This window comes from Larus michahellis, chromosome 9, assembly GCF_964199755.1.
Source record: "Larus michahellis chromosome 9, bLarMic1.1, whole genome shotgun sequence".
Taxonomy (NCBI): domain Eukaryota; kingdom Metazoa; phylum Chordata; class Aves; order Charadriiformes; family Laridae; genus Larus; species Larus michahellis.
This window is the reverse complement of record NC_133904.1, coordinates 2,822,284-2,837,548: the sequence shown is the minus strand read 5'-3', so window position 1 is coordinate 2,837,548 and position 15,265 is coordinate 2,822,284. Positions and strand designations below refer to the sequence as shown.

At 39.9% G+C, this 15,265-nt stretch overlaps 1 protein-coding gene across 4 annotated transcripts in view; it reads right to left on the bottom strand.

Annotated features, from left to right (window-relative positions):
- The window catches only part of MEGF11 (multiple EGF like domains 11), a 292,780-nt gene extending 278,830 nt beyond the window's left edge, over positions 1-13,950 (bottom strand). For 3 of the 4 annotated variants that reach the window (XM_074600944.1, XM_074600943.1, XM_074600941.1), the window contains exon 1: positions 3,503-3,738. The gene's annotated coding sequence lies outside the window, so the exon portion shown is untranslated. Of the gene's footprint in view, positions 1-3,502; positions 3,739-13,894 lie in introns of those variants that run through there. The other variant, XM_074600942.1, reaches the window with a different exon arrangement.
- Positions 13,951-15,265: the final 1,315 nt, after the last annotated feature.

Genomic DNA, 15,265 nt, shown 5'->3' with positions numbered 1-15,265 from the left:
AGAACTTCCTCACTGAGGTTTCAATCAGTTTTGTGCAAAAAGTACCAATCGCTACTGCAGCACGGTCAGCCTGCACAGTACAGAACAATGAGGTTGGATTTTTTTCATCTTTTCCATTAACATCTGAACAACCCTTTCTAGGGGTAACTCATTTATTCACTATGGTAATTGTAACTATTTTCTTGATCCCAGGTTTTACATATTAATCATTTTTAGTAACATGTGAGACAGTCAGGGAAGGACTCGGTTGCCTAAACATGGATGCCAAGTGCTATTTGAGACACCCTAGGAAAACCAAGATATCTGTATAGGGCACCAGATACGACGTATGTCTCACAGGACAACTGAATGCTAGTGGACCAGCAAGTAGAGACCAGGTAGGATATCCTAGAGAACCTAAGATGACTGTGAGATCTGAATCCTACCTGCAGCTACAGCATGGTCTAAAGTCCATCACCATCAGCAGAGAAATTCCCAGCGTCTTCAGTTTTGAATTGGAACAGGACTCTGACTTCTGCAATGTCACAGTTTCCTTTCCACAGATATGCAAGGGAGAGAGGGGCAGTGTAAGTAACCCCACACCTCCCAGCTCTGCTAGACGCAACCAGAATTGATATATTTGCATAAAATGACAATAAAAACCAAGTGTGTAAATAGGTAATTCAAATCCAAAGTGGTACAAATGGATAAAACCCACCACACACTCTCTATGCACCTGGAAGTACACGAAGGCCAACAGCAAGCATATATGTTGCAATATTTAAAATGTAAAGACTAGTGCAGGCACCATACCTTCACACTCCCCACTGCCTACAGCCCCTGTGTTTCAAGAAAAAGAGCTTGTAGCTTTTATATAAGTAACTGTGAACTGTATAAAGTCTCCATTTAAATTCCCGCCCCAGAGATTTGCACAGCAGTAATGCAAAAAGTAGTAATTATATAGAAGCTTTTTAGTATGCAATGGTATACAGCACTTCTCTTTTTAAGCTGAACAACCAAAGTAGTATAAATACTATATTTAAATAGTAGCTCAAACCACATGGTTTTGAAAACAATAACCAAACACATGCTTTGCAGGAGCACAGAATTAGAAATGATTTCACAGACAAGGATAAAAGGTTTGCAAGAATTGTGATCACGCTACAGAGAAATAGTTTATACAGCCTGTACTTGAAGGTACATTCACAGTTCCAGTATAATTAACTGTTTTCAAAGATTTATAGTTTTGCTGTATGCATTTGCTTAAGTATGAATTCTGCTGCCTAGCATTTAAAACACGATGGATTATTCAAAGTAAAAATGGCTGAATGCCCCATTCATAGTAAATATGCTTACAGACATGCAACTTATTAAAACAGAACACTGGCTTCTATTTGATAGTTTTGACTATTAATGCATTTTTAATTGGAAAAACAGGAGATCAGATTAGTGCTTTTTTAATAAGTAAAAAACAGGAGCAACATAATCCATTTCCAATATTGTATATTTTACCTCAACCAAATAATTTTTTTTAACTAAAATTACGGAATTTTATCAAGTAGATGACAGTGACCGGAAAGATAGCACTGAAATTTTATTTTGTACAATAGGTAGCCATCACATGACCATTTTCAATCTTTCCTATGTTGAAACACTTTCACCATAAAACTTTTTCAATTCTGTAACAAATTTACTCAGATATTAACAAGAAGCAGAAAGAAAACTAAGTTCAATAGTTTGAACGTTGAAGAAGGCTCCAGAGGTTGTTAACGACAAATAAGTAACTCGTGCACCTGCGTTGAAACTAATTTTGCAAACAGCTATCACATGTGCTTCTCAGTATCTATTGTCCTAAGGCAAAGCCAATTCAGATGCCTCACATTAACTTTAATAGACTCCAGGCCAGGTCCCATGAATGTAAACTTGCTCATAAGCTTTTGAAAGACCAGATCCTCAGTCTGTAAAAGCAATAAACGTAAAACCAAATCCTATGATGAGACCATTTAGTTGGTTTACTCACCTTTATTTAGCACTACCATAAGCAAGGCAATACATCTAAAAGAATCCATCCATCAGACATTACTCTGGGAAGGAAAACTTGTGCCATTTAATAACAAAGTGGACATATAAGGAAGGTCCAAACAGAGAGAGGGACAGAAAAGCTCTAGCTGCACTCTAAGAGAAGTCTAACAGAACGGGAAGGATTCAGACTGAGACTTGGATATCCCAGAAGAAATCTCTATAGAATTAATTAACCCTGTTAATGTGAAATGAAGAGACATAACATTCAATCACCTGACTTGAGGTTTCTATTACCAAAATACAAGACTGAACATGATCAGGGGGCAGGGGTCTCCCCCATTTGACAGGATACAGAAGGTAGACAGACTGCTACATTCTAGTTAATTTGTATGTTACATATTTATGTTCTAAATCAGGAGATCATAAAAATACTAACTGTAGACTTCCTTTTAGTTAACTCTGGACTTTCTATCTGCTGGGGGGGAGGGCGGGGCTAACCCCAGCCTTCACAGTATTCTGTGATCACAGAGTTTGTCTAAATCTCTGACTCCTGTGATACTTTGAGATGTGACTGTCTTGGTTTCACAAGATTCCAATCCTCTGCCCACCTCTCTGGGCCAACCAGATGCCCAGTGCTTGCAGATGAATATTATTAAACACAGGCATCAGAACTGTGTGCCGTCACCTGAGGATCTCAGCTGAGCCTTGAATTTGTGAGCTGATATCCTGACACTCCCAAACTTCTCCTTTGTTAAGAACCACCTGGCCAGGTGGCCAGAGTCCTTCCTAGGCAAAAGAAGGGAATGTTTGGCAGCAGCGAGTAGCACCAGCGAGTGAGATTCCACCAACTTCCCAGCCTTAAGAAATCGAGCCATCACTTACACTCTGCATCCTACAACTTCTCCCTTGTGCCTCTCTCCACACCAAAGATCCTCTTCATCAGGAGCCCCGTTAAGCACAGGCAAGGGAAGCCGCTACGACCCGAGCAGCGAGGCGACAGCCCGACACTCCGCTCGCCCGCGCAGAGCAGCAGCCCGACGACGGGGACACGCAGGGACCAAATCTGCCTCCCGCAACCAGAAGAAAGTTCGTGCCGACACAACACCCCAGTAAACCATGCGGTGGGGGGGCGGTTTCTGAGGGAAGCGCTGGTAGAGGAGAGTCCTAATAAAGCCGTAAGATCTCACCCACGCGCAAATCTCCTAGATCACCACTTCCAAAATCACCAACAAGAACCCAAAGAAAGATCGAGGGAAGGGACAGAAATGGGAGACTGAAGAAAGGCTGCCTCCCCCCCGCCTCATCCTTGATGCCCGGGCAGTTCCAGGAGGAGCAGGGAAGGGGGCTTCCTCCCTTGCAGCCAGAGGGTGCAGAGGAAGCTCCTTGCCCCGCAGCAGCAGCACCAGGAACAAACGGGGCGTGGGGGGCCGCAGCTGCAGTCACAGGGGCTCCGGTGCCCCGTCGCCCGCAGCGCCCAGCCCCTGTCCCGATTCGCACCTACCTCGGCGGGACCCGGGGCCGGAGCCCCGCCGTGGGGGTCGGATCCGCGGGGCTGCGGCGGCAGCGCGACGCTGCGAGAGGCGGCGGCGGGAGGCGACGAGCGGCAGCCGGGGCTGCAACGGCCGAACCGGGGCTGCTCGCACGGGTGCACCGCGCTGGTGCCGCTGCCCAGGACGGGAAGGCGATGCTGCTGCGGGGGACTCCGGGCGCCTCTTTGGCTCTGTTAGGAAAGTTACCGCGGCCACACGACCCACCTTAAACCCGCCTCCCCGCAGGACCCGGGGGAGGGGGAAGGAGGAGGAGGGAGGGAGGAGACGGGGGTGGGGGCTCGAAGCCGTTCATTTCTCAGCGCAGAACCAAGTCACAGCAGCATCTCTCGGGCTGTAGCTCCGGGATGCAGGGCTGGGCGCACCGGTGCAGCCCCGGCTCCCGCAGACGCCGGGCTGGGGCTGCGCTCCGCTCCGCTCCCCCGGATTCTTGCATTTACGCGCGGTACCCCGGGGCCAGCTTCAGAGCGCAGAAACTTTCCCGTTTCCTGCGGCGCTGACGCTGGTTTTTGGCTTATTCGTTCGGTGATGGTTGGTTTGACATGTCGTTATTTATTTAACCATTTGTTGTTCGGGGGAGAGGGGATCTAGTCCTGAAGCCTTGGGGTTTGTTTATGTGTTTTCTCCGCCCGAGTCAATTTAAATACCTTAAATAGACCAAAAGGACAAAGAATCAGACCGACACGCCGGCATCCCAAGGTTGCCGCCCGAACAGTGCATGTGGGAATGAGGAAGCAAACTCTATAGCTGAGGCAGAAACACTTGGTGGCTCAGCGTAGGGTAGGAGATGGGAAAAAACCAAGTCTCCCTGCCTCCTGCAGCTGAAAGAATGGGATCTCCAGAGCAGACACCCATCAAACTCCACGGATGTGCTTAGCGGGAGATCATGCAAACTTCTGGACCCATTTCAAGGTGCCTCGGTTTGCAGTTACGCGCACGCACGCAGTTGCAGGAGCATGCAGACATAGGAAAACAGACGCAGCTCGCTGACTGCCTAAAGCAGCCCCTGGATGGAGAGAAGCTGGCTAGAGCTGATATCAGGCAAGACTGAGGGGATGCTAATAGAGAAAAGCACGATGGAAAATTTACCTCTTCTCTAGCATCCTCTACCGTCCAAAGCTTCTGCCCTCGTATTGTCAAATCGACTGCACCACTGCTGCTTTTTAGAGTGAGTCAGTGACACTGGATGCCCAGAGAGGTATCAGACAGGGAACGAACTGCACCCCATAGTTGCAATTTTCTTCCTGAAAGATGTACCAGAAGTTATAAATGTATGATGGTAAAAATCATTAGACCAAAATGCTCATGACAGGTGATTTGAACAGCTAGCTTAGCTCTTAGCCAGCACTCATATGCTTGCACAGTCTTTTCAAGATGAAATGCTATATTTGTGTTATGAACTATTAGTGATTATTTTCTAATTAGAATAATAAAGTTGGCTGAGTTCCTGCTTTTTTTATCATCTCAGTATGTAAGAAACGTAAGACCAAGTCCCTTGTTGATGGGAACAAAAATGGCTAACAGAACTTTTTTTCGTTGTAGCCACACCATGAATCCCTACATTGTACAATATTTTATGTACATATGAGGCTGCCAAAATCCTTTGTCCTGCACTGTGTGCTTCTTGGTAACATGTCAATACATGGCCACAGGTGATGGTAGAGTTTCCAAATGGATAAAGATAGTTTGGGCCAGAATTGGTACACTGTTTCCGTAAGGGACTCCCTGCAATCTCCCTGCCTCCCAAAAAACTTCTCCACTCCCACCACTGCTTTCGTGCCTCCAGGTTCACAACCTTTCTCTTGCTGCCTTGTCCTGGTTTGCAGCCTTCCCAAGATCTTGCACCAGCCACCTAAACCAGGAGAAGGGGGCAGTGGAGAATACATGTGTGCTGGAGTGACTGCTGGCTTCCCCACCTCTTTTTTTGCAAACCCAGCTCTCCGCTCTCTCGCTAGCTCCAGAAGGCTATTTTTCTTCATTAGCTATGGTTAAGGCAACCTAACCAGGATCTGCAGCACCACTGGTACCTGAAATGAATTCATCCCCATCTTTCCCCATTAGAAAAAAAAATATTTCTAATTATTTTTACAAACATCCTAATAATGAATATCAATAATAAATTAGCAATCATGTTTATTTATTAAATTATTTTCAATATTTAATACAATTTAATAGAAGAAATGTGAACTAGATTCATTGAATAAATAAAGATAATTAGGTTTTGTTGTTTGCATAAGAATATTAAAAACACCAGTTGCTCTATACTGATGGCATTGTTTTTGATTCAATTTTGCCACCAGTTTCCAGTTGGGGAACTACTTAGCCTCCCTGATTTTTCTTTTTAAAAGGTAAGGCGCTGTCTGAAATGTGTGGAGACAAAATCAGTCTGCTTAAAATAAATTAGGCCAGCTTCCTGCTAAAAAAATTTTTTTTACCTTTTTTTTTTTTTTGTCCTTCAGAATTCTCTTTAAAACATTCAAAAAAGAGTGTTTTCTCAACCTATGACTACTCTGGACATCAAAAAAGCCCAAGATACTACAGTGTTGTATGGCTGTTTACAGATGTTTGAGACAAAGCATTCAGCCCAGCTCTTCTTTCTCATGTAAAATCCCATCCCGCTCAGCAATTTCATTTGGAAAGTGTAGTTCTGGTATTCTCTGCAATATGGTTGTCTCCTTGAAGGGTAGTCAACATTAGTAAATGTCAATGAATCTGGCTATGGGTGTGTTTTACATTTGAGGGTGACTGCTATAATACTCATTTATTATTGGTCTCTATTTAAATGCAGCCTCCCTCTAAAAAGGCATTCAGTATAAACAGCATTAGATTGCATCACACTGATTCTAGTTCAGCACTTCTGTTTTGAAAATGCACAGTTTACAAATAAAGATATAAAAAGAGTGTTTGGCTTTTTTCTTATTATTGTTGAGTCAATGAGTCTAGCCTAGACTTATAACTCTATAAACTTAAGCTGAGTCTTCAAGCTTAGCTAGATTCTTTCATAAATCAGAATGAGTTGTTGAAATTCGTAAGGACAAAATAACTCTCAGTTATGGGTGCACAAGCGTCAGTTTGATGAAATTGTATCTTTGGTTATCTCCATGCAACCTGAGCACCACCATGAAACTGAGAAAAAAACAACAAAAAAAAAAAGGCAAGAGTGCATTACAAGAGTGACTCTGCAACAGAAAACTGCTTAATAATTATGCTGATAAAATGGGAGACAGGAAAGAATTCATTTCCCTCTCCCAGAGCTCATCTGGGGTGAGAGAAGTTTAAAGAAATGCAGCTCTTTCATAAAGGTAAGCAGGTATGTACTTCAGTACAGACAATGGAAGTTTGAAAACACTGAAGTCACTGGGAGCTTTACCATTGACTTCTGGGGGAGGCAGAATTTTACCCTGGAGTAAGAAATGGCCCCTTGTAATGCATTCTCTTCAAAGTCAAATCACCTTTCAAGAGCATTTTTACTGCTATTATTTCCTTGCTTCTACATGTCCAATTCAAAACTAGTTCCTATCCACTTTTTCATTTTCCATATGTTCTTTTTTTTCTTAAAGGAGAATTGGGCCTCAGAAAATAACGGCATACTGAATCATGTTATTGTTTGTAAAAGCATCAGTTTTCAACATAGTAAAATTATTACACATTTAATATTAAAGCTCAAGAAATTAAATATGCATAATTTGTGTCTGAATGAACAAATTATTATTGAAAATAATGCTTGAAAAAGAAAACCAAAGCTTTTCAGACATAACATGAATTTTAACTTGTTTTTTATAAAACCAATCAGGGTTTTAGTGTATGCATCATTCCGTTCCCTGCAATAATATGCTGTCTGTGCAATCAGTGATGATAAATGGTACATAATTGTAAACTTGATATTGGTTTTCAATATTGAATTCATCATTCTGTCCTCTTAACACATATTAAATACTTTAAAGAATTTATATATTTGTTTGATTTATCTGTGATTTTTTTCCAATATGTAAAATTTATTAGTTTTCTAGTTTTTGAGAAACTTAGAGTAGACAACATCATTAATAATACTGAATAATAGTGTTGGCCTCATTTATGCATGCCTCCCTTCTACCAATACAAAGTGTCCAAATCAAATACAAACATATTAGTTGTAGGCAGTGTAGAAAATACAGTCTTAACGAGAGCCAGTTCTGCATATGTTTTGTTTGACTTCCCTGATCTATCCAAATAATGATTGCAAGAATTTACTCTCATTTAAAAAGGCAACGCCTGCATTCACAGGACTTGCATTTCACTTTATTCTATGTCAGAACTGTTGACTAAGCTACCAAGTTTGGAGAAGTACAATACCTCAATCCAAAGGATGAAAAAGCTTAGATATCCTTCAGAGTTTGGGTCCACTGCAGAGACAACCTTAATTTACTCAATACGAGGATTCACTCAAAAATTGTGCCAGTACTCTTAATGAACACGTAATGAAAAAAAAAAAATCAGAAAACATTAATCCTGCATAACACTAGCAAAAGCATACAGAAGCTATTCATCTAATGCAAATATACACTAGGCATGTAAGGCCTGATTCAATTGTGTCAATTGGATTTTCCATTAACACAACTTTTAAGTCTATTCTCCATACACAAGATAAAGGGGACTCAAAATGAGTTAAGAACTGGACAGTGACTATGGGTTTTGTGTAAATCTTACCTTATATGATGTCAAATTCTGCTCTTAATCATGTGTGTATGACCATCATTCTTAGTAACTACTATTTTTCATAATCAAGGTATCTCCACCGGACCGGGGCATGAAATTATTTTTTGTTTAGTATGAGGTAAATTTAAAAATAAAAAAAAGGATTCAGTAAGGCTGAAGAAAATAATTATGCAGTGATGCAAATGGAAGAAATAACAATCATTCAACTGAACTGTAGCCAATTACTTCAGGGAGAGATTTGATCTACTAAGAAAAATAGCAAAAGAAAGTCAGTTGTACACAGCTATTACTCCTTTTATTATAAAGGAAACAGGATAAAAAACCAGTCTTTCACAAAATTTACAAGTGGAACTCCCTGCTGCAGGATAGCTGCAACAGATTTGCTCAATAAAAAGATCAGCTATTTTGATGAATCAGAATAGCCTAAGGAGTTAGAATAGCTTGGGTATGTTACAGTCTCCAAGCTTCATAGCAAAAATGGTTTGCATAGCACAGAAAAGCAGTTTCAGTGTGTAATTCTATACGAAACATATCAGGATCCTCAAGTACATGCCAGCAACAGGAATGACATTCTGCCTCTATTTGAAGCATGTGACACTGGTAAGTAAGTTCTGGAGAAGGATATGAAAATAGATTGACAATCACTCTACAACACCTACATTCTTATTAATGTTAATGAGAGTTATGCATATGAACTGAGAAGCAAAGAGGCCCCTCACAACAGAAAAAAAATATGAAAAGCGGCATATATAATGCATAATTAATAGCAATGTCATATAGGTCACCAGCAACTATTGTCTTTCGAGTGAAAATGCCTATGTGGCTAGCCTCAAAGACTAGATTTTTTTCTATCAAGAAAACATATACTGCAACTGAAGCAAGAAAACGATTGCTTCCAGCCTCATCTTCACCTTCTGTTTTTGAGAGCTAAAGGACAATTTATCTGTCAGGCTCCTGCGTGTCTACAGGACATTCCTCTTAGTACTGGCTGAGGTAGAATCAAGGGTATGGGAGGAATTTAACCAATTCTCAACTTTACATCACCAAACAAGCATCTACAGGTTGAACATTATCAGCTGTATTTGTAATTGAGTTAAAAGCTGCATAGACTATTACCAATCTCTTGAATTTGTCCAATCACTCAGAGAGCCATTATTTAAAGACTATACATCTACATTTCCTTAAATTGAGGTTGGACCAAATTAGAAACCTACTGGCACTGATGTAAAGCAGTAATACTGCAAGAGGTCCTCTGTGAAGAAATGTAGTGATATTAAGCACCAGAATTTCTCCTTCACCGAAACCCAGAGGCTGGAACAGCCATGAGCAAGTACAGACCAAAAAAGGGGCATAGAATCAGCAGCTAAAGAAGAATGCTGATTCTCTTCATCTGCCTACACCAATACAGTGAGGTCCCCCAAAGTTCTGCTCCTTCACACAGAAGGCCAAGAGACTGCTCTCCCTTAGGAAATTCCCCTCTGGACAAAGCTGACCAGAATTCCAAGTGACAGCAAACCAGATAACAAAGTTAAAATAAGGATTGAAGCAGATAGAAATTCATGTGGTCGGCATTCTGAGACAAGTCCATATGATACCTTCATTTATACCTTATTTACAAGTACTTCTAAATATGCTGGGGCAAATTTATCATCAGTCTTAGCCAGTTTTCTTCAAACAGCTGTCTCCAGGTAACATTAAGGACCGAACTTAAATCTGTATGAAATGTACTGTTACAGCAATTGGCATTATTTGGACAAACTGTGGAACACACATTGCTCTGCTATGTTTCTATCAAACGAACTTTTGAATTCCCTGGTCTGGTATTCAGTGAGGAACGGGTTTTATTACAGAAAGAAGAGACAAGCTGAAAGAAGCTGTGAATTTATCTTTATGATAGATTTCTGCATTAATTTTTACCCTGAAGTTTTAGGAACTAGTTGAATGTGAATACTGAATATAAACATTCTCTTAACTGTACCCCTTTTCTATGACCATATTTAACTCTAGCTATTATAATTTATTTGCATAAAGGTTGCACCCAGAGTTCTTTATCAAGACCAGGACTTCATTCGATTCCCAAGTATTCACATACAGTCCCACTCAAAAATGCAAGCAAGAGTGAAGGCAAAATAGAAGAAAAGCAACTGCTTAGAGTTGCAATGACAAAACATAGAATAAAACCTGGGAGTCCTGATTCCTAGTCCAAAACTCTGCCAACTGGGCTTGTGTATCTCAGTGCCGTGGTCTACTATCTTCATCTTCAACGGGCTCAGCATGGGAATTTTGGAAAGAGAATAATCTGAATTTTTATCTGTTCTGTGATTTTTCGTTACTGTTTTTATTCATCATTGCAGACATAAGCAGCCTACAAAGCTAGTCCATTCTGCATAAGGCCTTATCCTGTTGGAGGGACATCTAAAGATACACCTTTAGATTGATTGCAATGACTATTGGACTGGACCACAGATTATTTTGCATCACTTTCCTACCTGCAAAAATTGAAATAGCATTCCATGAGCTGATTAATATTAACTTTTGTACAGAATCTAGGCCTGTATTGCATATGCTACAGATATGAAAATTACAATAGACATTTTCAAATTTTGGAATTTCAAGGAATTATGTTCATTGACATTTTAAATGTCAAAAGAAAACAAGCAAGTCTCAGCAGAAATTCCCACAAGTTTCATTTCAGTTTTCAAAGAAATTCTAAGAAAGCTTGGCTGCAAATATTTCTTTCATTTTCATCCAGCTCAATAGGCATTCATAGAATTTAAAAAGTCAGGATATGCCAGAAGTTTATTCGCAAAATGACAGCATGCCGCAATGCATTTATTTCTCTGTTTTGCCACTTTACAAGGGAAAAAAAAATATTTCTAAGATATTTTTGGTAACATATGACTAAGTAGCAAAATTAAAACTAGGAAATTAATAACTACATGGCATTTCAACCCCATCAACTCTAATCAACATAAATCCATTCTAATTAAAACGTGTAAATCCTAAAGATACCAAACAGATAGCCCTCTATTACAGGGAGATGGCAACAACAGGTACATTACATACAAATGGAAAGTATGGAAGTCTCTGAAAGAGGCAAAGATGAAGCAGTACTAAAAGTATTCCTATATTTTTAGAATACCATTAGTCCCCAGTGATCTCTAATTGGCGAAAACAAACATAAATTTTGTCCTTTAAAACTTAAAAAGCACTTTTACAAGCTAAATGAAGTATCTGAAGGAAGTGTACAACTTCACAGACTGAAAAAGGTTACTAAGTTTATCACAATCATCAAACCAGAAATAGTACAGTGATGTGGAGCATGTTCTGATCAGCATGATGAATAACACACATCAGTTTAAATGAGAATAGTAGAAATTATGTTAATTGCACCAGAGCCTTTGTTTCAAAGTCAAAACATTATAAGTCTTGACTCTGTCTTTAGGACTTGATCAAAAGCCCATGAACATTAACAAGAACCTTTGCGCTGACTCCCTTGGGCCTTGCACACACCCTTTATAGAGCAGTGGAAAGGTACTGTTCCCTGGCTTCACACATCTTAAACCAATTGAGGAAGGTCCTCATCTCTCCTATATTCCATTCAGTCTTGCACTTAACAATTGGCACCAGCTTTTAAGTACATAACTATGGACGTCAAATCCACCTGGTTCTGGTAAACTTTTCATGTTATACTGAGGTCAACAGTTCCTCTCCTACTACTGCACTGTCAGGTAAAGAAAAGGATCCGGACTTAACTTGCATGTATATCATTTGTACACATCTACAGCAGCTAATACTGATAGTTTGGGCTTTAAGGGGAGAACCCATCTTCACTCAGCTGTAAATGAGTTCTTTAAAAAAAGGCCTCTTTTGTCTATTGGTGGTTTTTATCCACAACCAGCAGAGATTAAACAAATGCATTTGCTTGGCAGGCAGCGGTTGTCACCCTGCCAATTAGCTCAACAGGAAGCAAACAACCTGCTGACCTTCCTGGAAAAGCAGTCTCTCTAAGGCAAGCAAATGAGATTGTAGTAGGGGCTGCAGCACAGACAGTTGTTATTATCATATATCATCACAAACTTATTCTACCATTGCCCTGGAATTATGGCAACAGTACAGAACCACAGAAGTATAAAGCTGGAGGGAACCAAAGCCGTCATTATGTCTAGTGGCTTACAAACTGTAATTTATGAAATCATAGTGAGCATTGTCTTTGTTACGTTTTCAACAAACACTGACACTAAGGGGGTCTGGTGGCCTGTAGAGAAGTCCTGAGAGCTGACAACGATTTGCTAGACTAGAAAGCCTGGGAAACACTGATTTGATTACTGTGGCAAGGAGCAAATTACACCTAGACTACTCCTAAGACAATTTAACTTTTTCTTACAAATTTCCAGTGAATGATATTCCACAATCTCTTTATGCAAACCATGCCAGAACTTACTATAATAATGTTGTTCAAGAATATTTAATACTAGTTGTAGTTTCCTTTTCAAAACGATCAGTTGTGGTTTAGGTTTAGGGGTTTTTTCCATTTAATGAAGTAGAAGAAAAATGGAACATTGCATATATAAATGCTTGGACAACATTAGAAAAGCAAGAAAATAAAATTAATCATTCTTCTTTGTCCTAGCCTATTGTGATGCCCACTGGTACTAGCTTAGTAAAATAACTACTCCTCCTATGTTTTCAATGTGAAGCAACAGTTATAATTAGCCTTTGCTTTAATGCTCCAGAAGCAGCATCTGGAACAGCAAGAGGACTTTGGTGAAAAATGAGGAAGGCAGCTTTTTTAAGGTTCCTCAGCTACAAGCAGGCATACTCTTCAGGTGAAACTTTCATCTAAGTCTCCCCTGTACGTCATACTATTGGATCAAATAAATAGCAGAAGCTGAAAAGTAGGCTGAGATAAAAATGTGTTGGGACAGAGAAAGATACTTTAATAGATAAAAAACTACAATCTCTTTTAGAAAGGATTTGTCCACTTTGTATTTCTATTGTCTGAAATCAGGCCTGAATAGAAGCAGCTAACTTGATAAAACACAGGCAAAAAGAATCATATAAGAAAATAATGGAAATGCTGTTACAGACTTTTGTGAGTATAAATAGTTTCGGAAATGAAACTGTCAAGCCCAGCATCTGAAATGCTGTAGAAATAAAGTCATTTTTATGGTCAGCCTGCTGCAACCACATAAACATTCTCTAATTCCTTTCACAGCCTAGCATCTTGTAATTTTTTTTTTTTTAATTTGACATATGGGGAGACATTAGTTGGAGACTCAGGGGGACAGAATCTGAGAGAAGCAGACACGAATCAAGGGAAGATAAGGAACAGAAATCATCAATGGCAGATATTAAATTCCAAAAATGAAACTGAAGGGACAGGACATACCAGAAAAAAAAAAAGAAAAAAAAAGAGGGTTGGTGAGATAAGCTGGAAAATAACACACCGAACTCAATTTTAAGCAAAAATATTACATTGAAATAATCCAAGATTGTCCCTCCATCTTCTTATATGCTTCTAAAGGTATAGGCTGTCATATCTGAAAAAGTATTCATGTCACCTGACTCTAAATACAGAAGTGTTCTGCCACAGAATCAAGTCTGCTCTTTTGCCTTCAGTTTGCACCAGCAGAAAAACTTCCTCTTACCTGCAGCTGCACTTGATAGTCCAACGCGTAGAACACCTCCTCACACTGCTGCTTTGTACTTCCCCCGTAGCACACATTACATACAGCACTAGAGAAAGAGTGGAAAAAAATTTCTAAAATAAGCATGAACATGAAAAATAAAAAGAATCATGCAGTCTCTCACTAGATTAAATGAGCATGTTGGTATTTCATGGGCATTCTGATGTCCTTCATGTGCCCAGAAAGTTCCGCATCATATCAGCTGCCACATAAAGTAGCTCCATTTCTAGAGCTAAACACAAAGTTTTCTGAACAGGATGTGCTAAAATTCTGTCTTATTACTGATCTATATTTATAATATCTTAGGCAACCCGTATCAGCCTCTTTACACCAGGAGAGCACAAGCTCAAATGGTTCTGTTTGGACCATGCATAGCAGCAGCCACTTTGTTCCCTCTCACCTAAAGGAAGAACACGCAATGTCTCTTTATATTATCAGTTTTACAGGTCTGGATTGAACTCTGTGTGGGAAGAAGATCACTATAGAGTGGGCAGGGCTGTACCTGAAAGAGTATTCATATCACCCATTTCTAAGCACAACAGTCTTTCTCCTTGCTAACTAGAAAGAAGCTAGGTCAGCCTACCTCCTTAACTTTGGATATTTACCTGAATTGTTGAAGTTAAGTGATGTATCTTACAATATCCATGGTGAATTATCCCTTTGGAGGTCCTGGGGACAGTCCAAGGTGACAAGACTGCCTGACTGTGCAACCCATACTGGTGTCCTCAGGGAAACCCTGTATCCTGGTCCAGACTATTTAACAGAAGAATAAACTACCAGTCCAGTCCAAGGTTTAATTTCTTCCTCTGACAATATTTTTTGTATCTTGTTTTTCCTTATCTTTTTATTAGCTCATTACACTATTTCCTCATTGCAATGGCAGCTCAGTCTCTTTCAGAAATTTATAAAACATTATGCTACCTGCTTAATATCTTCATAAACCAAAATGAAATCTACTATTTACAGTCAAGGGTGATGAATCTTGTCAAGATTCAGTCAAGAGAATGGGCCTGTGGCTCAAATCCTGGCTGAGCCACTCAGTTGGCATGTGACCCCAGGCAAATAATTTGATCTTCTTTGCTTTAGTTCAAGCAGTTATAAATTTGGCTAAGTAGCAAGACCTTTCTGAAAAGCACTAGCTTTTGACCTCAGCGTGCATGAGTAAATGCATCTCCAAAACCTCAGGCTGAATGATGCAGCAAATTCTTTTTTACTTACCTACCCCTAGAAACCATGCAGTTGCTCACGTAACTTTAACTCTCCAACATAATAGGGAATTATGACACATAAATGTTGCGCTATTTAACTATAGTACAAAGCTTATAGCCCATA